Here is a 21,985-nt window from a genome sequence, read left to right on the forward strand (position 1 = left end):
GGAGAACGGATAGCAAGAATGAATATTAAGTAGTCATTGAAACATGAAAGGAATATATATTTTGAATAATGTCATTATTTTTGAAGAGAAGAAGTATGAGGTAAGACTGCAACGTTGCGCAGCTGGGAATTATTATTGTCAGCTAGTTAACTTGCTCAGAGCTCAGAGGAAGATCACTCCACTTCCCTGAATCATAGTTTTGCATATTAATTGATTAAGCTGTTTGATTTTTATAGAAATTTTCTGTTAACTTTGTACCCACTTTAAACTGATGTTCACTGCATTAAGCGTAGCATTGTTAAGACCAATGTTATGTGTGAAGATCAAGCGGAGTTTTATTATGTGTTTTTTAATATATATTTCATTCTAAAATCGTTCTCTTGGAATATCATTTCATAGGAATAGTTACTCTCCCATACCCCACTGTGATGCTTGTGAGGTCTATTAAGTAGTAACTCGTTTCAATAGTTACTCTCATGTTAGCCACAATGGAGGCGAATCGGCTCTTTCCGCCGCTAAGTCTTCTTGTCTTGAAACTAGATTGGGTTATTACCACATGCAACGGTGTTTAGAAACAGAAATCTGGCTTAGCCGCTGCCTGCTTGCTGTTTGCCGCCGTGCTTTCGAGAAATCTGCTACCATGTTGTCAAGACGCGAGGGAAGTGGAAATTTTGATTAGGGCCAGATAACTTTTTCACTTCCGTTGCTCATGTAATAAAAAGTCAAGCTGCATTTAGATCGGTTACAGTTCTGTTCATATTATGTTGTGTAAAGCTGGGCCAAATGACAGACAGGAACAAATATAGAGAGCAACTTAAAACTACAATTTATTAATAAAGTAATTGTAACTGCAAAGGTTACGGGCTACCCACGAAGAATTTATATACGTTAATTTTTATATATTATTATGAAGCTGTGCCGAGTCGTTTATCTTAAGAAAATCTATATATCAGTTCGTTGACGCTCTCACACAGTGCAATGTCCGTAAATATTAAAAAGTTCTGCTTTTTACGTTTTAATTTCTTGTGATGCTTGTCACGACTATTAAGTCGTAACTCCTTTCAATAGTTATTCTCATGTCAGCCACAATGGAGGCGAATCGGCCTTTATCGCTGCTAAGTCTTCTTGTCTTAAAACTAGCTTTGATTATTACATGCAATGATTAATTAACACATGAACATTTGCGTGTGTCATACTATTTGATTGGTTATGATTTATATAAAACTCTGCTCCATTTTCACATAAAAATCAAGAGCCTTGCCCAGCTCACACATTCGCTAGGACGAGGGAGAAGACCATCTCGAGAGAGAACAACAATAAAGGATCTACATCTACATCTACATCTATACTCCGCGAGCCACCTTACGGTGTGTGGCGGAGGGTACTTATTGTACCACTATCTGATCCCCCCTTCCCTGTTCCATTCACGAATTGTGCGTGGGAAGAACGACTGCTTGTAAGTCTCCGTATTTGCTCTAATTTCTCGGATCTTTTCGTTGTGATCATTACGCGAGATATATGTGGGCGGTAGTAATATGTTGCCCATCTCTTCCCGGAATGTGCTCTCTCGTAATTTCGATAATAAACCTCTCCGTATTGCGTAACGCCTTTCTTGAAGTGTCCGCCACTGGAGCTTGTTCAGCATCTCCGTAACGCTCTCGCGCTGACTAAATGTCCCCATGACGAATCGCGCTGCTTTTCGCTGGATCATGTCTATCTCTTCTATTAATCCAACCTGGTAAGGGTCCCATACTGATGAGCAATACTCAAGAATCGGACGAACAAGCGTTTTGTAAGCTACTTCTTTCGTCGATGAGTCACATTTTCTTAGAATTCTTCCTATGAATCTCAACCTGGCGCCTGCTTTTCCCACTATTTGTTTTATGTGATCATTCCACTTCAGATCGCTCCGGATAGTAACTCCTAAGTATTTTACGGTCGTTACCGCTTCCAATGATTTACCACCTATGGCATAATCGTACTGGAATGGATTTCTGCCCCTATGTATGCGCATTATATTACATTTATCTACGTTTAGGGAAAGCTGCCAGCTGTCGCACCATGCATTAATCCTCTGCAGGTCCTCCTGGAGTACGTACGAGTCTTCTGATGTTGCTACTTTCTTGTAGACAACCGTGTCATCTGCAAATAGCCTCACGGAGCTACCGATGTTGTCAACTAAGTCATTTATCGTAGAATTCACTTTTTTCTTTTCTAGTCGTGTTTCTCTAACATTTTCAATGATTATACTGTTTGTTTTATTCAGTGACAGCTATGTTTTGCAATACATATAACTTCCTCTGACAAATTTTTAGAATGACAAAAATTTTTTGACGCCAACCAAGTGCCGTCACAGTATTGTACATAATTTCTGCATTACGTTTTTTATGGAAATTCTTAATCACTCATATTTCGTGAATATAGAATGTAACGCACACATGACTGTGTTTTAGACTTGGTTTCAGTATTCTGAATATCTCTAGCCAAATAACATTATCAAATGCATTTTCCAGGTCTACAAATGTAATATAAATTGGTTCAGTTTTCAGTAATAGCTTTTCAATAAGAAGTTTCAGTGACAGAATCGCCCCTCTTGTTACTACTCTTGTTACTAATACCCTCTGAAATCCAGATTGATTTTCACTCAGTACACCCTCCACGTTCTTATCAATACTCCTCAGTTCTGGAGGGATCTACTAAATATTGTTAATATCCTAGACACGATCAAGGGAAACTCCTGAGCTACCCCTACCTACGGAAAGGTGGGGGGGGGGAGGGGGGGGGTTTCTGTGACGGCTAGCTTATTGACTGAATAATGACCGGGGCCGGCCGCTGTGGCCGAGCGGTTCAAGGCTCTTTAGTCCGGAACCGCGCTGCTGCTACGATCGCAGGTTCGAATCCTGCCCCGGGCATGGATTTGTGTGATGTCCTTCAGTTAGTTAGGTTTAAGTAGTTCTAAGTCTAGAGGACTGATGACCTCAGATGTTAAGTCCCATATTGCTTACAGCCATTTGAACCATTTTTTTGGTGACCGGTGTAACGTATTACTATCTGTACGACGTTTCGCATCGAGCCATATACGTTATCTCGCATTTCTAGCTGCTTCTCTCACACAAATAATGATAAAAATTCAGAAATTCAGGGTCGCCACCAGCCCAAGCCCTTCCTAACCATTTAGAAAAAAACGGAGCTGGAAAATTAATAGTCTAATTACTTTAATAATGTAATTACAAGTATAAAAATTTCTTTATGTAGCTAGGTAATTAGCACTCCATGTCGTGCATGAAGAAACTTGATTAATTCAGGATTGGAAATCGGAGTAAGTGGGCAAGATCAACACCACAGAATTTATCTTTCACGTAGATTACTTATTGCATCTAAGTATTTGGTTGCACATCCTAATTACACATAAATGGTGCCTGACTAGAAATATCTAAGTAATAATTACGTGAGAATGTAACAGAGCACAATTTATCTACAGCAAGAAGAAATACAGAAAACGGGGGTGGGAGACAATGATACTATCATCTCCTTTGCATTCATACCATACAATTATCTCAGTGAGATTCGCATTACGATTCTACGCATGCACTATTCTGGACAGAGGTTTAACCAATGCACAATGTTGTGCGATAAGTACTCAACATACTAACTGCGTTTGCTGCTTGCAAACGGCCGAATTAGAGCACGTGGGGCATTCCGAATCAACCTGTTGTGCTGCTTTGTAGAAAGCGCACCAAAGAACAGATATTCTTGCAGAAATTATAGCTCATTAAGCAAGCAAACTTAAAACAAAGCCTACTGCGATGCCGTCGTGGACCAGAAGGGTTATTGATTAGCAAACGCGTTGCACTAAATCGACACACAAAGACAAAAGCAACTTCCACAAAACATAAGATTAAAAATCATTAAGAATCACGCTTCGACATAGTATTACACTCACGTGCGGTTGAAGTGATCCTAACCAGCTTTTTTTAATCAGATTTACCGTTTGAAACTCTACTTCATCGTTGTTCAAAATGAACAAAGTAACTTCCACACTTTTAACTCAAACGCCCAAAAATCGCCTATTTAAAGAACTGTAATCATGGCACATTCGGAAGAATAACTCGCTTCACACGCTTCAGTTAAGCTGAAGTTCTGAAGTATTTCAACAGTTAAACATAACAAACTCCTAACTCAACCTGCTTCATATCACCTGCATGAGCTACGACCCGTACTCACCAAGCGTTTACCGAAGAGTGCCGCTTTATTTTTCGAGACTACCTAGCTCCCCGTGCAGCGGAAGCTACCAGAGCGGTAGCCCTCCGTCACCAACCTTACACACAAAAACAGCCTTCGAATCAGCCTTCGACTAAGTTGGGTAAACCTCTCCGTTGAGGTATTGGAAACCTAAGTTTGTCATTCTGTGCTCTCCTTCGAACGAGAAGCAACATCGTCTGCTCCCAGCAAACGATGACCAGCTCAGAGTTTATCTCAAAACAAAAACCGAAACCCGACATTTAAACACACATATAATATTCAATATGCCTTATTTGAGTGCTCAGTCTTTCTAGAAGAGTTCATGAATTTAGCTAAAATCAGGTAATAAAGTGAATAAGTTGTACCGAATTCGACAAGTATCTTATGAAATGGCTTCACAGAGACGGTTCACCGGGATGTCATCAGCCCATCGTTTGTTGGGCAGGCATCCTCCTGTCTGGGAATGAGACACGGTTTTCGAAGCCAGAAGAACCAAATCGTGTTCGACCGCATAAGAAGAGGAACATAAGGGAAAATCATCACATTAAAGATTCATGGATGTCTCCAGCGTCGGCAGTAACCGTATTCCACTGTCCGTTGAAAGAAAGTTGAGAGTATAGAAGAGATTGAAGGTTAGGGCTGAAATACCTCTGATTGTGAAAGGGTGGGGATAGAACTGAGCATGTCCGTTTCAAAACAACCAAATATCTTGTACTTAATATTTGCAGTGACTCTACTTTAACGGTCTACTATGCATGTCTGAAGGATAGTGCGTAGTAGACTGTTAAACACAGACATTACAAATAGAGCTTACACGCCTAGGCAAAGAGTGCGACAGTAAGACTCTTCCTGTGCGGGAATCACAGTGATTGTGCAACTGCATAACGCGAACACACGGACACGTACGGAGGTTTGGGTCGGCCTGAAAGCGTGCTCGGATTTCTGAGGTGGTTAAGAAGACCGCTCGCGGGAAATTTGGTTTCGAGTCCCGGTCCAGCAGGAATTTTCATGTATGGGCAATAAATTGTACAAGTGGCGTCTCACCATATTAGCAACTGCGAATACATTTTTTGGAAACATCAAGTCTTAAGCGATTCACGAGAAAAAATGGAAAACGTAAATCCTGATGGATGAATACGAGTCCATTCTCCTAACCACTGCATCACATCACGCACGCCGGCCGCAGTGGCCGTGCGGTTCTAGGCGCTGCAGTCTGGAACCGCGAGACCGTTACGGTCGCAGGTTCGAATCCTGCCTCGAGCATGGATGTGTGTGATGTCCTCAGGTTAGTTAGGTTTAACTAGTTCTAAGTTCTAGGGGACTAATGACCTCAGAAGTTGAGTCCCATAGTGCTCAGAGTCATTTGAACCATTTGAACATCACGCACGACATACGCAACATGTCGCAATAGTTGCGCTTCATGCACAGCGCATCTTCAAATGAGACAACCCATCCCATGATCTTAGGGGAAGAATTTTAAAGTGAATGTTCCTGTTCACTGTTATTACCACAGGCGTTATTACTTGGTAATATCCATAGTTTTTTAGCTTTGGTACACTTGCATAGAGGTATTGTTTTGTTTTGTAACGAATTGACACTTGTAGAAAAAAAGCAGCTACTGTTTCTGTCGCCGATTAAGATCAGCAAAGATACCCGTGTTTCAGTTTACGGATAGTGCTTGTCGCAACAACGTAAGCTAAGCGACAGTGGAGAATATCGCGTGTTAAGAAAAGGCACGGAGCAGGCAGTGACAAATGGAGGGCTGTATTTGGGGTGGCCCTTGGACGCTCGCTGAGGAAACAAAGCGATATGGGAGCGAGGTGTGTGCGAGGTCGCGACGCGAGGTTGTCGCCCCTGTTGTGCCACCGGCCGCTGCCCCCGGCAGGTCGCGACCTCGAGCCTGGCCGGCCTTGCGCTTCCGCTGCACAATGTGCGGGGGCGTCGAGTCCACCGCAGGTAGGCATTCCACAACGTTCGGAGTGTGTCTCCGCACGTCCTGCTAGTCCACGACCCACTCCTATCCGCATCTCATTGCGACTGAGAAACTTGCCGCACCAAGTGAAATATCACGCTGAATCTGTCAGGGGCTACCATTATTAACCTAAAAATTCTATTACAGGCATCTGTTTATTTACTGTAGATGGAATGTAGCATTTCCTGTACAAACAGGCCACCACATACATATCAAGTAAACTTGTCAAGCTGCTTACACTGAGGTGACAAAACTCATGGGATAGCAGTATGTATGTATACAGATGGCGGTAGTATTGCGTACACTAGTATAAAAGGACAGTGAATTGGCAGATGAAACGCATGTTAAACCCTTTGGGCAGAACAGGTGCTTAGGATTGTGGAAAGGGCCAAATAAGGTTGGGGTCAGTTTCAGCTTGAAATTGTAATTTGTTGAAATTTAATAACACCTTTGAACCAAAATGGCACACAGCCGAACCTTCAGAACTACGAGTTTCAAAAACGCAAGTATTTCACGGCTGAATGTCTCCAAACAAGAAATCATAAAGCAACAAGACAAATCTCAAGTGGTAAAAACATGCAGTTAAAATTTCAAAAAAAATAATTAACATATAGATACACAGCGAAGCTGAGAGCCTCAAGGCAAGGGTGAACAGGCAATAAAAACAAGGTGCAATACAAACGGCTGAAAGCCCACAATAAAATTTTTAAAATAAGTTACCATAACCTTTCAAAGGGAGAAGGCCGCATTTTTTTTTTTTTTTGTAATAGGGATTCAAGTGGCCAAAGGTCCACAACTGATTTTCCAAAATTCAAAAATACATAAAATCCAGTAAAAGCAAGAATTTTTTACATCATTGGCTATGATATACACTCCTGGAAATTGAAATAAGAACACCGTGAATTCATTGTCCCAGGAGGGGGAAACTTTATTGACACATTCCTGGGGTCAGATACATCACATGATCACACTGACAGAACCACAGGCACATAGACACAGGCAACAGAGCATGCACAATGTCGGCACTAGTACAGTGTATATCCACCCTTCGCAGCAATGCAGGCTGCTATTCTCCCATGGAGACGATCGTAGAGATGCTGGATGTAGTCCTGTGGAACGGCTTGCCATGCCATTTCCACCTGGCGCCTCAGTTGGACCAGCGTTCGTGCTGGACGTGCAGACCGCGTGAGACGACGCTTCATCCAGTCCCAAACATGCTCAATGGGGGACAGATCCGGAGATCTTGCTGGCCAGGGTAGTTGACTTACACCTTCTAGAGCACGTTGGGTGGCACGGGATACATGCAGACGTGCATTGTCCTGTTGGAACAGCAAGTTCCCTTGCCGGTCTAGGAATGGTAGAACGATGGGTTCGATGACGGTTTGGATGTACCGTGCACTATTCAGTGTCCCCTCGACGATCACCAGTGGTGTACGGCCAGTGTAGGAGATCGCTCCCCACACCATGATGCCGGGTGTTGGCCCTGTGTGCCTCGGTCGTATGCAGTCCTGATTGTGGCGCTCACCTGCACGGCGCCAAACACGCATACGACCATCATTGGCACCAAGGCAGAAGCGACTCTCATCGCTGAAGACGACACGTCTCCATTCGTCCCTCCATTCACGCCTGTCGCGACACCACTGGAGGCGGGCTGCACGATGTTGGGGCGTGAGTGGAAGACGGCCTAACGGTGTGCGGGACCGTAGCCCAGCTTCATGGAGACGGTTGCGAATGGTCCTCGCCGATACCCCAGGAGCAACAGTGTCCCTAATTTGCTGGGAAGTGGCGGTGCGGTCCCCTACGGCACTGCGTAGGATCCTACGGTCTTGGCGTGCATCCGCGCGTCGCTGCGGTCCGGTCCCAGGTCGACGGGCACGTGCACCTTCCGCCGACCACTGGCGACAACATCGATGTACTGTGGAGACCTCACGCCCCACGTGTCGAGCAATACGGCGGTACGTCCACCCGGCCTCCCGCATGCCCACTATACGCCCTCGCTCAAAGTCCGTCAACTGCACATACGGTTCACGTCCACGCTGTCGCGGCATGCTACCAGTGTTAAAGACTGCGATGGAGCTCCGTATGCCACGGCAAACTGGCTGACACTGACGGCGGCGGTGCACAAATGCTGCGCAGCTAGCGCCATTCGACGGCCAACACCGCGGTTCCTGGTGTGTCCGCTGTGCCGTGCGTGTGATCATTGCTTGTACAGCCCTCTCGCAGTGTCCGGAGCAAGTATGGTGGGTCTGACACACCGGTGTCAATGTGTTCTTTTTTCCATTTCCAGGAGTGTATTATAAACAGACAATTAAACACCGGTGAGAAAGACAAAGAAAACAGCACTCAGAAGCCTCCATGGCGGTCGGTCTGCCCTCGTTCACTTAGGTGAGACAGGTGGTGAGTCCTACTACACTTGATTCGTCGGAACCCAAGCTGGGAACAGCCATGGGGCGACCGACAAAACGACTTGCTTGCCACCAATCGGTACATGAGAACACACAAAAGGTTACGAACGTGATTATCCACAATGAAATATGTATTAGCTGTGAAACTGCACACCATGTTGGACAGCGACAACAGGTGAGGAAAGAACGCTGCCTGAAATTACGTTAGTAGCCAGGGCAGGTAACCGGAACACTAATGGCCTCAAGGTAGAAAATTCCGCTGGTACAATTGAATTTGAAATACGGTAATATAGTTAACTTCACCCACTGCCTGAATTTACGTCAGTGGCCATGGCAGGTAACCAACACACTAACGGCCACGAAGCAGAAAATTCCGCTGGTGCACTTCAATTGTAGTCAACCAATATAGTTAATTGCACCGCATGGCGGCTACATTTCAGCTGTAGAAACACTCGATGTTGCTCACAGGGAAACCTCCCCAACAGTGAACCACACAACATGAATGGACGTGACTTGGGTAGTTGAAACCACTACTCAACTTTGACGTCCTGGGTCGGTGAACCACGAAGCTCGTAGCTATCGGACAGCTCCACACACGCTCCAACACTGCGCAGGATCCGCCAGCGGACCCAGGCGACAGCACCGCGCGGAGATAACTTCCCTCTTCCGCAACAACCGACCGACTCCTTCAGAATGCCGACAACATCTAAAACACTTGAACGAAGACCTAAACGATACCGAACAGTAACTAAGCACAAACGAAGAAAACTTCGGAGTCGATGCACACAAAACACACACAGCCGACTGGTGAACGATCGGCGAGCCAAAACGCGTCGTCCAGTAGGACTACCAACCGACGATCCACCAAGAAAGTGGCCCGGCTCAAGTGATGCGTGGCGGCAATGGTCGGGCGAGCCATGTCGACGCAGACCTCACTGCTGCTGCAACCCGACTGCACTAGTGCCGCATTGCAACTTCTCGACTGGCAGGTCCGAACTGCGCTCCAGACGCGTTCAAAATGGTTCAAATGGCTCTGAGCACTATGGGACTTAACATCTTTGGTCATCAGTCCCCTAGAACCTAGAAGTACTTAAACCTGACTAACCTAAGGACATCACACACATCCATGCCCGAGGCAGGATTCGAACCTGCGACCGTAGCGGTCGCGCGGCTCCAGACTGTAGCGCCTAGAACCGCACGGCCACTCCATCCGGCCAGACGCGTTCCAACTGACTGCCAGCCCCAACTAGCGACACGAACTCCATTACGACAGACAACGACCGGGAAGTCATAGGTGTCGAACAAAGATACTACGAGAGGGGATATATCGATACGCGCTGCTAGCGCCAGTCATGGTCAGCAAAGCAGCAACTCAGTGACAGTAGTACTTTAAATTAAGATAGTGAGGTGGGAGTACGTTAACAACAGGGTGAAAAATACATGATGGCGGGAACACGAGCCACGCACGGCTCAGCAGAGGTATTATTTGTATTCAAATGGTTGATGGGAATGTGTTTCCGACATGACTGTGGGCGCACACCGGGAGTTAACAGAATCTGTACGCTGAGTGGTAGTTGGAACAAGACGCATGGGACATTCCATTTTGGAAATTGTAAGTAGATTCATTATTCCGTGATCCACAGTGTCATGAGTGAGCCGACAATGCTATATTTCAGGCATTGCCTCACAACGGTCAACTCAGTGGTCTGAGGCCCTCACTTAACGACCCCGAGAGCACCGGCGTTTGCGTAGAGTTGTCAGTGCTAAGAGACAAGCAATATTGCGTGAAATAACCGCAGAGATTAATGTGGGATGGACGACGAACGTATCCTTTAGGACAGTGCGGCGAAATATGGCGTTACCGGGCTGTGGGAGCAGACAACCGACGCCAGTGCCTTTGCTAACAGCACGACGTCGCCTGCAGCACCTCTCCTGGGTTCGTGGCCATATCGGTTGGAACGACTGGAAAACCGTGACCTGGTCTGATGAGTCCCAGTTTCAGTTGATAAGAGTTCGTGGTAGGGTTGGAGTGTGGCCCAAAGCCCGCGAAGCCATGGACCCAAGTTGTCAACAAGGTACTGAGCAAGCTGATGCTGGCTCCACAATGGTGTGGGCTGCGTTTACATGTAAGGTGTTGAGTCCTCTGCTCCAACAGAACTGATCATTGACTGGAAATGGTTATGTCTGGCTACTTGGAGACGAACGATGCAGTTTTTGTATGTGACAAAGCGCCATCTCACTGCACCACCGTTGTTCGTGACTGGTCTGAAGGATATTCTGGACAATTCGAGTGTATTACTTGGCCACCCATTGAATATTTATGGGACGTAATTGAGAGGTCAGTTGCACACAAAATCCTGCACCGGCAACACTTTCACAATTGTGGACGGCTATAGAGTCATCATGGTTCAATATTTCTGCAGGGGACTTCCATCGACTTGTTTAGTCCATGCCACGTCGAGGAGCACCACTACACGGGGAAAAAGGAGGTTTGACGCGATATTGAGAGGTATTCCACCACGTTTGCCACCTCAGTTAAGTGGACAATTTTCCGAGGGACACAAGTATGCCGGCCACGGTGGCCGAGAGGTTCTAGGCGCTTCAGTCAGGAACAGCGTGTCTGCTACGGTTGCAGGTTGGAATCCTGCCTCGGGCATGGATGTGTGTGATGTCCTTAGGTTAGTTAGTTTTAAGTAGTTCTAAGTTCTAGGGGACTGATGACCGAAGATGTTAAGTCCCATAGTGCTCAGAGTCATATGAACCATTTGACCCAAGTATTTCTTTTTACGTTTGTAGCTGCCGTACACTGAGTAGACAATTTTTTTTTCTGTGTAACTATAAACTGTTTAACAGAAGGAATGGTCACTATTCACGAATATGACGGGAAAGATCATTCGAATCTCCGAAGCCTAGTAAACATTGGCTCTAAAATGCATACGAAAAATAACAGGGAGAAGTGCAAAATTTCAACAGTGCTAACACACAATCCACATGACACTTTGCAGCGGCACGAATATGCTGGTGGGACCAAACAAAAGAGCGGTCTGCGGGTATTATATTTCAACGCGTTTTATCCTCTCCACATTACATTCAGTCAATAGGTCCATGGCAATGGCTTTCAGAATCTGTTACAGTAAACCAAATGGTGTCCACGAAAACTGTAAAGTAATTAGGCGTTTCTAGGCAACTTGTTATTCGTGAATGAAACATCTCGTACAAATCATAGTGAAATCAGTAGCCGCAGTGAGCTCTACTGGACAGTTGAAAATTCATTCTGGCTGAGACAAATGAATAAACAACGACTTTCGTCTATCACTGATATTAACGAGTGCCCTATTAGTCCCTCTTTCAATTATTCTTTTCTAAATAGCCATAATTAGCTACAGCGCTTAAGAGATATTCTACCGCACTTAATAGACATAAAGGAAAGCATATGCTACCAGCGTAACGAATGTCCCCCCATTTGGCATAGATATTTACAGACTTACCAAACGGAACCTTGGGATAACATTGGATTTGTCGTTTGGAGTGCAGGCTTACTGGAATAAGACTTCTGGACTTGTTTATATTGGAAAATTAAAGCAAAATATCTGCAAGGAAATATCTACGGTTTCCAAATACGGGTGAGTTGCTTGTACTTGTACCGGCTCCTGGTTTGAACCCACACAACTATCATAAAATTCACACCTCGTATACGAGCCGAAATTTCGTGGGGTGCTGCTTGCTGCCATTTTGTCAGCTATGAGCTAAGTGTGTTGAGGAACAGGTCGGTTTTGTGTACATGGAGAACAGGATTACTGTTATGAGGTAATTGGCAAAATAATATTTTATTTATGGGTGAATATACATGAAATAACTTTAATTTTCAGACAGATTTGACTTTGTATTCGTTGTGGTTCGTTTATAGGAAAATGACGAAGAGAAAATGGTGACTTTACGTATAATGTACCGCTATAATTTTTCAATACTATCCCGGTGCAATTTACGAAACCTGCTCGCATGATGAGCTTTAAAAAATGCGTTTAGCAATAGCAATGCAACGTAATGTTTAGAAATGATGTGGGAGTTTTCTAAGGCGTTTTGCATTCCAAGTAATTAATTAAATTATTATTTTATATTTCTGTATGCCACAGAAAGGTGTTATGAAAAGTTGACCACAGATGAATAACATTTGTTTGTACCAGGAAATCTAAACGGGCTCAGGGATTAACTGAATGAGCACGAAAATAAAACGAGCCTGGATCAACAATTAAAAAGGCGTGCTGCAAATAAAAACAAAAATGGAAACGGGATTATAGAGGTTTTTGGCCGCAGTAAAGTGTTTTCCATTGAAGTTGAAAACGAAATGGAAGAGCATATTCCTACATTGTCGGACGTAAGAAAATTTGCGTTCGATTACATAGAACGAAACGCATTTTCACATAGCTTCAATGCAGAAGAAGCCATGGGAGGCAAAAAGTGGGTTGAATGTGTCCACCCAAGAAATATCAAGGAATACGAGAGAAACGCTGAAGCCTTCAAAGAACATTTGAAGGTCAAGACAAGGAGCCTGTGAACTGACGAGTAGCCCATGCAAAACACAAGGGGAAGAAATGTAGAACTTGTGAAAAGGAAGGGTTTTGGACACTCTACGAGGAAGCAACCGCAGAAACTCATTCCCAAAACTGCAGAATAGCATAGCGAGTTGTGCGAGGAAGATTGAATGGAATCAATTAGATGCATGAAATGCAAAACGCAGAGTGTGTAGGGGTGGCTGCAAATACTGATGTAAGAGCTAAAAATATGGAACATTTTCTTAAAGTTATGACTAGCACATATCTTTAAGATCAGGGTCCAATTTATATACTCACTGAGACAAATTAGGAAATGAGATTCCTAATTTCTACCATTTCTACATCTACATCTACATCCATACCCCGCAAGCCGCCTGACGGTGTGGGGCGGAGAGTACCTTGAGCACCACTATCGGTTCTCCCTTCTATTCCAGTCTCGTATTGTTGGTGGAAAGAAAGATTGTCGGTATGCCTCTGTGTGGGCTCTAATCTCTCTGATTTTATCCTCATGGTCTCTTCATGATATAAGAGGGACCAATATACTGCTTGACTCCTCAGTGAAAGTGATGTTCACGAAACTTCAACAAAAGCCTGTACAGAGCGTCTCTCTTGCAGAGTCTTCCACTGGAGTTTATCATCTCCGTAACGCTTTCGCGATTACTAAATGATCCTGTAACGAAGCGCGCTGCTCTCCGTTGGATTTTCTCTATCTCTTCTATCAACCCTATCTGGTACGGGTCCCACACCGGTGAGCAGTATTCAAGCAAAGGGCGAACACGTGTACTGTAACCTACTTCCGTTGTTTTTGGACTGCATTTCCTTAGCATTCATCCAATGAACCTCAGTCTGGCATCTGCTTTACCGACGATTATTTTACATGGTCATTCCATTTCAAATCACTTCTAATGCCTACTCCCAGATAATTTATGGAATTAACTGCTTCCAGTTGCTGACCTGCTACATTGTAGCTAAATGATAAGGGATCTATCTTTCTATGTATTCGCAGCACATTACACTTGTCTAGATTGAGATTCAATTTCCATTCCCTGCACCATGCGTCAATTCGTTGCAGATCCTCCTGCATTACAGTACAATTTTCCTTTTTTACAACCTCTCGATATACAACAGCATCATCCGCAAAAAGCCTCAGTGAACTTCCGATGTTATTCACAAGGCCATTTATGTATATTGTGAATAGCAACGGTCCTACGACATTCCCCTACGGCACACCTGAAATCTGACATGCTGCGTTCTGTTATCTAGGAACTTTTCAATCCAATCACACAATTGGTCTGATGGTCCATATGCTCTTACTTTGTTCATTAAACGACTGTGGGGAACTGTATCAAACGCCTTGTGCAAGTCAAGAAACACGGCATCTACCTGGGAACCCGTGTCTATGGCCCTCTGAGTATCTGGACGAATAGCGCGAGCTGGTTTTCACAGGATCGTCTTTTTCGAAACCCATGCTGATTCTTAGAGAGTAGATTTCTAGCCTCCAGAAAAGTCATTATACTCGAATATAATACGTATTGCACTTCTAGGCGTTCAGAAAAATATGTATACAGTGTTTATTTTCCTAGAAATTTCCATCCTTTAAATCAGACACAAAGAACAACATCCTGCAGTTACTGAGGGCATCTTTTGAATGATGCTATAACTTACTGTTTAGGCTTCCATAAATAAAATCTCCGAAGTGGTACGATTTAGGCAACTCTCCCCTACATGAAATAAGGTACACTGATCAGCCAAAATACTATGACCACTGCCCACTGCAAGGTTGGATGCCTGCTGGTGGTGTTACGGGCACGTGACGCGGTAAGAAAATGATGTAAGTTGAGCAGAGAGGTATGGGGGATTACCCTTGCGAAGATATGCGATGCAAATGGGGACATCCTGTGGAATAAGAGACTTTGCCAAAAGGCAGCTTATTACTATTCAGAGCCTGTGAACAAGTATCTCGGAAACGTCGGGGCTGGTCGAAAGTTCACTTGCTACTGTCGTGAGGATCTACGGGAAGTGGCAGAAGAGCACGGCAGTGAAACTACCACTAGGCGCTAAGTAGTTGGACGTCCACGACCCTTCACAGAACGTGGGGTTTGGAAGCTTGTCTGCTCTGTAAAGTAGGATAGATAGCGATCTGTGGCACCTCTGACGAAAGAGCACAGTGCCGGTGGATGCATATGCGTTTCGGAGAAGATCTTTCAGCATACATTACTGAACTTGGAGATCCGCAGCAGTCAACCCCTACGCTGACCCAACGACATCGCCAATTACAACTGCAGTGGGCACTGGACGACCATCGGGATTCGACCGTCGATCGACGGAAACGTGTCTACTCTTCGAGTGAACCACATTTTTGGTCGTCTCCACAAACGCAATCATCGACGCGAACAGCGACTTGAAATGTTCACGCGCAACCGATGCAGGCTGGTAGGAGCAGTATTACACTATGGGAGACATTCTCCTACGCTTGCATAGGACCTGTGGTAGTAATCGAAGGCACCCTGAAACCTGCGAAACATCTGCAGCCCTTCATGCTTGATGTCTTCCCCGACGGCGATGTCGTCCTACAGCACTATAATTGTCCGTGTCTAGGAGCCAGAACTGTGCTACAGCGGTTTGAGGAGCATTATAGTCAACTCACGTTGATGTCTCGACTAGCGTATTCGACCTGATGTCAATACTTTGGGTCGCTATCGGGCGCCATAGCTGCGCACACAAATCAACGGCCCATTATTTACAGAATTTCGTGACTTACGGGTAGGCACCTGGCGCCACAAATCTATCAACGAACTGTAGAATCGATGAGACGCAGAGTCAGCGATATACTGTGTTACTATGAGGCCCCTACGATCTTTTTTTGGCTCGTCAGTGTATAATATGGGTCTCTACTACAGCAAGTCCAGATGAAAATCGTGGTGCAGTATTGTCTGTCCGAAATCATTTGTCAGGTGGCTATAATTTCGCACCTTACAAGTACTCATTTACACACCTTGCAGAGATTTAAAACCGGAATCAGGTATCATCTGATAGGTTGTACATCGCATATATGAATATTTAAAGAAGACTGACACTGTCACATACATCTTATAAGTACTGTAGTTGCTAACGCTTACTGCATGAAAGGTGATGGATTGTCTTTACTATAAAAATGGTGTAATGAATGATTGCGTATACTAGGAGGGGTTGGAACTCCAGTGGAACTTAAGAGGCAGGCGTAACTCAGGCTCTGGGTTGAAAAGCCTGCACACGTGTGTTGGTCCTGTTAAAAACAGGAAGTAGCCCAAGACGGACACTCTGGGCAGCTGAGCGCTAAAGCACAATAGAGTGGTGCTATCTGGTATTGTACCTAGGAAAGAAGGCTAACCAGAAACTCTGAAAATCTTGAACGCAGCAGAGAGGAACAAGAAAGAGTTACCTCGGAAATCACACATGTTGTGCTACTCCCAAGGATTTTTACTCTGAGAAGCGTGCCACTGTATGTATTCCTAATTAACGGGGTTAAGTATTTCCTTGCAAACTTTCCGCGCTGGACGAGAAAAGACTAAAACAGGGTAGGTCAGCGTTCGGAAGAATCTGTAGAGCAGGAGAATGTTCCGTGGTTTTCAGAATATGATTCGCCTTCTGCAGTTACGAGGGAGGGGAGTCGAGCTTTGCTTGGAAGCTAGCGGTGGAGAGAAAGTCTTCCGTTTTTAACGCCAGTTTCTGACGGTCACTCAGTATCAGCTTTCTTGCTAAAGACGGACTTGCTGTCTTTGTTCTCAGGAGATTTTATACTTAGAACGTTTAAGCACGGTACTGTTGCTAACGTATACGATTCTGGACTTCGCCCCCGGGTTGGGAATCGTTGATGAGTATGCAGCGTTCAGTGATTGAGAGCACTTCTTCTGCCTTATACTCATGTTGAGTCGTTATCCGAACTCCGTCCTTGCGAATAGGAGATCGCGTTTCTCGTCTGTAGAACACAGAGAGGAGAAGATAGTATTAGATTGTACTTGTCACAGGACCGCCTTCTGCCATCCTAGCGTCTGAAGGAGGGTTTTTTTTTTTATATTTTGTGGCTGGACTTCTTCCGTCGTCACAGACGAGTGCGAGAACTTTCCCTCCGACACACAGGACGCAGTCCATGCGGTGATATTGCTAATTGCTTCGGCTTATTAGGGCTATAAAGTTAAACAGCTGTGATCATGTAAATTTTATTTCCACTGAGGTTGCACTCCACTGTAGATCATCTTTAAAAGTATTGTCTTCTAGTGTTTGGTACATAGATGATGTCGGTCATCTCGCGTTATTTATATTAGATTGCATAGCCATAAAGAGCGGCAGATTTGGGCAATTGAGCAATAATATTAGTTTGGAAATTTATTTCTATCGTCCATTGGATATATGAACAACGGTAATATATAAAAGGGTTTTAATCTGCAATAAATGTATAAGCAGAAACCACATTTCTCATTTAGTAGTTACTAGGTCCTTTAATCATTCATCTATGTTTATGTTGTAATTTATGAGTTAAAGAGGAAGAAGAAGGAAATAATATCACCACTAAGAGATCCTAAGATCTGCTTCAGGGTTTAGTCAGACAGGGCAAAATCTTCATTTTCGCGTTTAGTATCTTCCGTCGCGCACATTCATTTTTACACACGCCTGTAGTAGCATCTTGGATATTGCTTACCCGACCAAGATCCTACTTAGAGTCTTCTTATAGTAGTCATAAAGTGGTTTGACAACTTGGAAATTTAAAAAAATATATATTTTTCTCATTTATAATGTTTAGTGATCACCAGCTTGCATGTATCGTTTTCAGTGGTAAAGTCACGCGATAACATTAAAAATAATATTTGCGTATTTCACTGTATTTATTTACAGAGACGTTGCGCTTCAGCCCGCTGGCTGCAATTTATTGGTAATTCTGTTGTTATTTGTCGTTATTTTGTTTGTATTGAAACGACACTGCTCGTTCATGACGTTGCCATTAGTTTAGCTTGTTTGCTGTAGATGTTTTATGTTATGTGCACATTACATAAAAAATGTGGGTAGTGTAAATTGTGTTTACTTTTAAGAGAGAACGGTTATCAGGTATCACTCCATGATAACTAGGGCGAAAGCGCGCTTAGAAGCACAAAAGTCACTAGTTGTAACAATATAAACATTACAGATACACGGGGCAGTCAAGAAAGCCTATGGTATGAGAAAGAGTTAGCTTTGTTTTGAATACCAAGAAACGGAAAGGGAACAAGGCAGAAGATCACCTAAGAGTAGAGGAAGAGAAAGTCACAATAGGAGAGAAGATTTAGATAACACAGTGGTGTTGGACATCCGTGGATACCTAAAAGCAATGGGAAGTGAAATGGGAACTAAACTTCAAAAGATCACCACTGAATTGGGAAGCCAAATAAAAAAGGGGAATAATGAAGTACGCTCTGAAATGGGAAAACAATTCAAAACGTCAATGGTGAAATGGGTAGTAAAATTCAAAACTTTAGTGTCGAGATTCAGTCGATAAAACATGAAACGAGGGAAGTGAAAAATGAGGTAGTGATGCTCCGAACAAGACTAGGACGAGAGTTTGCGGAGGTCAGAAGAACCGTGGATGAGGCGCTACTGCTAGTGAGGAGTGCAAAGCGGATTGCTCTTGAAACACGACAAAGAGAGGTAGAGATGCATTAATCAAGTTACAGAGACACGTGAAAGAAGTAGAAACAACGCAGCAACAGAAGACAGAAATTCCGTCAAATAAGGCATTTACCGCACAGTTCTCACAATTTAAACAAAACGTAGAAAGCGAAATTAAGCAATTGTCTCAGGACATCAGGTCGCAACCGAGGCAAAAATCACATCTCAGAAAAGAAATAGTAGGCGATTTGGAAATAACAGAAACCGAAAGAGCCAGTTCAAACTCAGCACTATCGTGTCCAAGACGAGACGATATTAGAATGTGCTCGAAAGTAAGAGTTGCCCGTCATCTACAGACTGAAAGCGTATCTGCAGAGCACCGAAATATCGCTAGAGATATGACCTCCGCGTCTACGCAGCGCACGACTGGGTCGCAAATTGGGAATACGGAGAACAGCAAAGAGATATTTCATATGCGTAATTGCTACCCGGTAATGCGCACCATTGAACAGTTTTCCAGTGATGAAACGTGACAGGGAGTAGAAGAGAGGACGCCCAAGGTAACGGTAGACAGGAAACATTAGCGCCAAGCGAGAATGTGGTAGGCCGAGCGGGAAGAAATGCTACTGATATTTTCGATTTTAACCATTTTATCTCCGTACGAAAATTCCAGCATAACAAAGACGACGGTAATGTTCTGCACCCAAAAACTTTTATTGGACAATTCCATTTACCTTTACCTCCTCACTGGCCTTTGATGTACAAACTCACATATGTTCACATATCGAGGGTACATGGGCCGAATGCAGGCGGAACATTGCAAAAACATGCAAGTAATACGAAGAGTTTCGTGGCGCATTTTTAAACAAATACTGGTCCAAGGAGACACAGGATAGGATCAAACAGGAAACAATGATGAGCAGAGACTTGGAGAGTTCAGGATTCCTCAATCCGGTGAAGTATTTGGAAAACGTGACCAGGAAAAATCAGTATTTGGACGACTCATGCACACAGGCTGTGATCATAAGATTGTGTTACATGAATTTGCCAATTTCCTACCAGAAACGCTCGTCGGCAGATGTGGAAGTGATGTAGAAGGATCCAAGGATATGCTAAGAGAGTTGGAGTTCGCTTTCAACGAGCAGCAGTTGCGAGAAAAACGTAGGCAGAGAGACGTGCAAAGAAGGGAGAACAACAGAGGCCATAACAAGCAAACCATCACTGCGTTTGCTAAATTTAAACACCATATAAACTCTGAGGCTGCCGTTAGAATCAAACGACGGGCGAGCGCAGCACTTGTGAGAGAAAGGGTACGCTATACACGTCAGGAACTGTGTTAGGTGTCCAGATGATTACTATCACTCCATCTGAAAATCTCAGCGAACCTTTCAGCGGTATCCTGGAACTGGGTAGAAAGCGCCACTTGGGCGCTAGCTGATTGGACTGAACAGCAAGCCAAGGTTCGTCAAATGGCAAAATACGATCGACTCGATGCCCGAACTCAAGAAAACATGCCAAAAAGACGCACCTTGTTTAATCTCACGGAAAAGACGCTGGACGACGCTGCAGTCTCGATGCTAGAGAAAGGTCTGAATTTTGCTCCTACACCTGGGACCATTCCTGTACGAGATGTGATTAGTGGAATAGAACAGGCTGTTTTGAAACTTCCTAAGGAAGCTGCCGAAGAGATTAGGCGTGATTCACGCCGCATCCTGACTCGGTCGCCACCTAAGAAGACCAGCTTTAACATTACCGCAGCTGAAAGAACTGCACTACAAAATCTGAGAAGAGACCAAGACCGTCATCTTACCTGCTGACAAAGGAAACACTACTGTCTCCTCTCACGCACAGAATATAACAGCAAGATGCACAAACTGCTCGACGATACTGCATACAGTAAATTAAAAAGTGATCCGACGGGTAGGATCCCGAGGAAGTCTTTGGAACTCATCAGGAAGGGCTTGATCCCAGAGCAAGTCGCTAAGGGCTTACGTCAACAAGCTGCAGTTCCTCCTAGACTCTATGGCCTACCCAAGATCCATAAGAATGGGGTGCCTTTGTGCCCTATCGTAAGCAACATTGGACCACCTACTTATTTTGTTGCAAAATAAGTGACGTCACTATTGGGACCTCTCGTAGGCAAGTGCGACAATCATATTCGCAACTCTGAGGATTTCATAGGTCGCTTGAAAACTACTAGACTGCAATCATCGGATCTCTTAGTAAGCTTCGATGTTGTGTCTTTATGCACAAAAATGCCCTTGCAGGACTCTTTAGAGCTCATTAGTTACAAGTTTTAGGAGGACATAGTGGCACTATTTAAACTTGTGCTTACTTCAACATACTTCTTATTTCAAGACCAATATTTTGAACAAGTCGACGGTGTCGGCATGGGGAGCCCTCTGTCTCCTGTGGTGGTCAATTATTTTATGGAGGACTTTGAAGGTAAAGCACTACAGTCAGCCACTCTCAAACCCTCTTGTTTTCTGCGGAATGTTGACGATACGTTTGTAGTGTGGCCACACGGACTGGATACTCTACCTACGTTTCTTCAACATTTAAATTCACTCCATCCGAATATTAACTTCGCTATGGAAGTGGAAAAAGATGGCACTTTACCTTTTCTTGCTGTTTTGGTACGAAGGAAAGCGTATGGAACCTTGGGACACAGCGTATACCGCAAGCCAACGCATACAGATCTATATTTGCAGGCCACAAGCTGCCATAACCCAGCACAATGCGGTAGTGCATTACGTACGCTAGTTCATAGAGCGCGTGTGGTATCTCACTCTGAAAGCCTGCCGAGTGAAATGCAACATTTGAAGAAAGTCTTCCGTCAAAACGGTTATACTGAGAGACAGATACGTAATGCACTCAGGCCCAAGCGAGTTCAATTTATGGAGCAGAATGAAGATACGAAGATACCCACCACCTTGGCCTTCTTGCCGTACTATGGTGCCATGTCGTCAAGAATCGGAAGAGTCCTCGAAAGATATGACATCAAGTGTGTTTTCCGACCATCTGCAAAACTGAGGAACCTGTTAGGTTCGGTTAAGGATGATCTCGGTCTGAGGAAACGTGGTGTGTACAAGATTCCTTGTCTGTGTGGGGCGGCATATATAGGTCAGACATGTCGCACAGTACAAGAACGTTGCGATGAACATCAGCGTCGTACACGCCTACGCCAACTGGAG

Source organism: Schistocerca serialis, chromosome 2 (assembly GCF_023864345.2).
Source record: "Schistocerca serialis cubense isolate TAMUIC-IGC-003099 chromosome 2, iqSchSeri2.2, whole genome shotgun sequence".
Classification (NCBI taxonomy): domain Eukaryota; kingdom Metazoa; phylum Arthropoda; class Insecta; order Orthoptera; family Acrididae; genus Schistocerca; species Schistocerca serialis.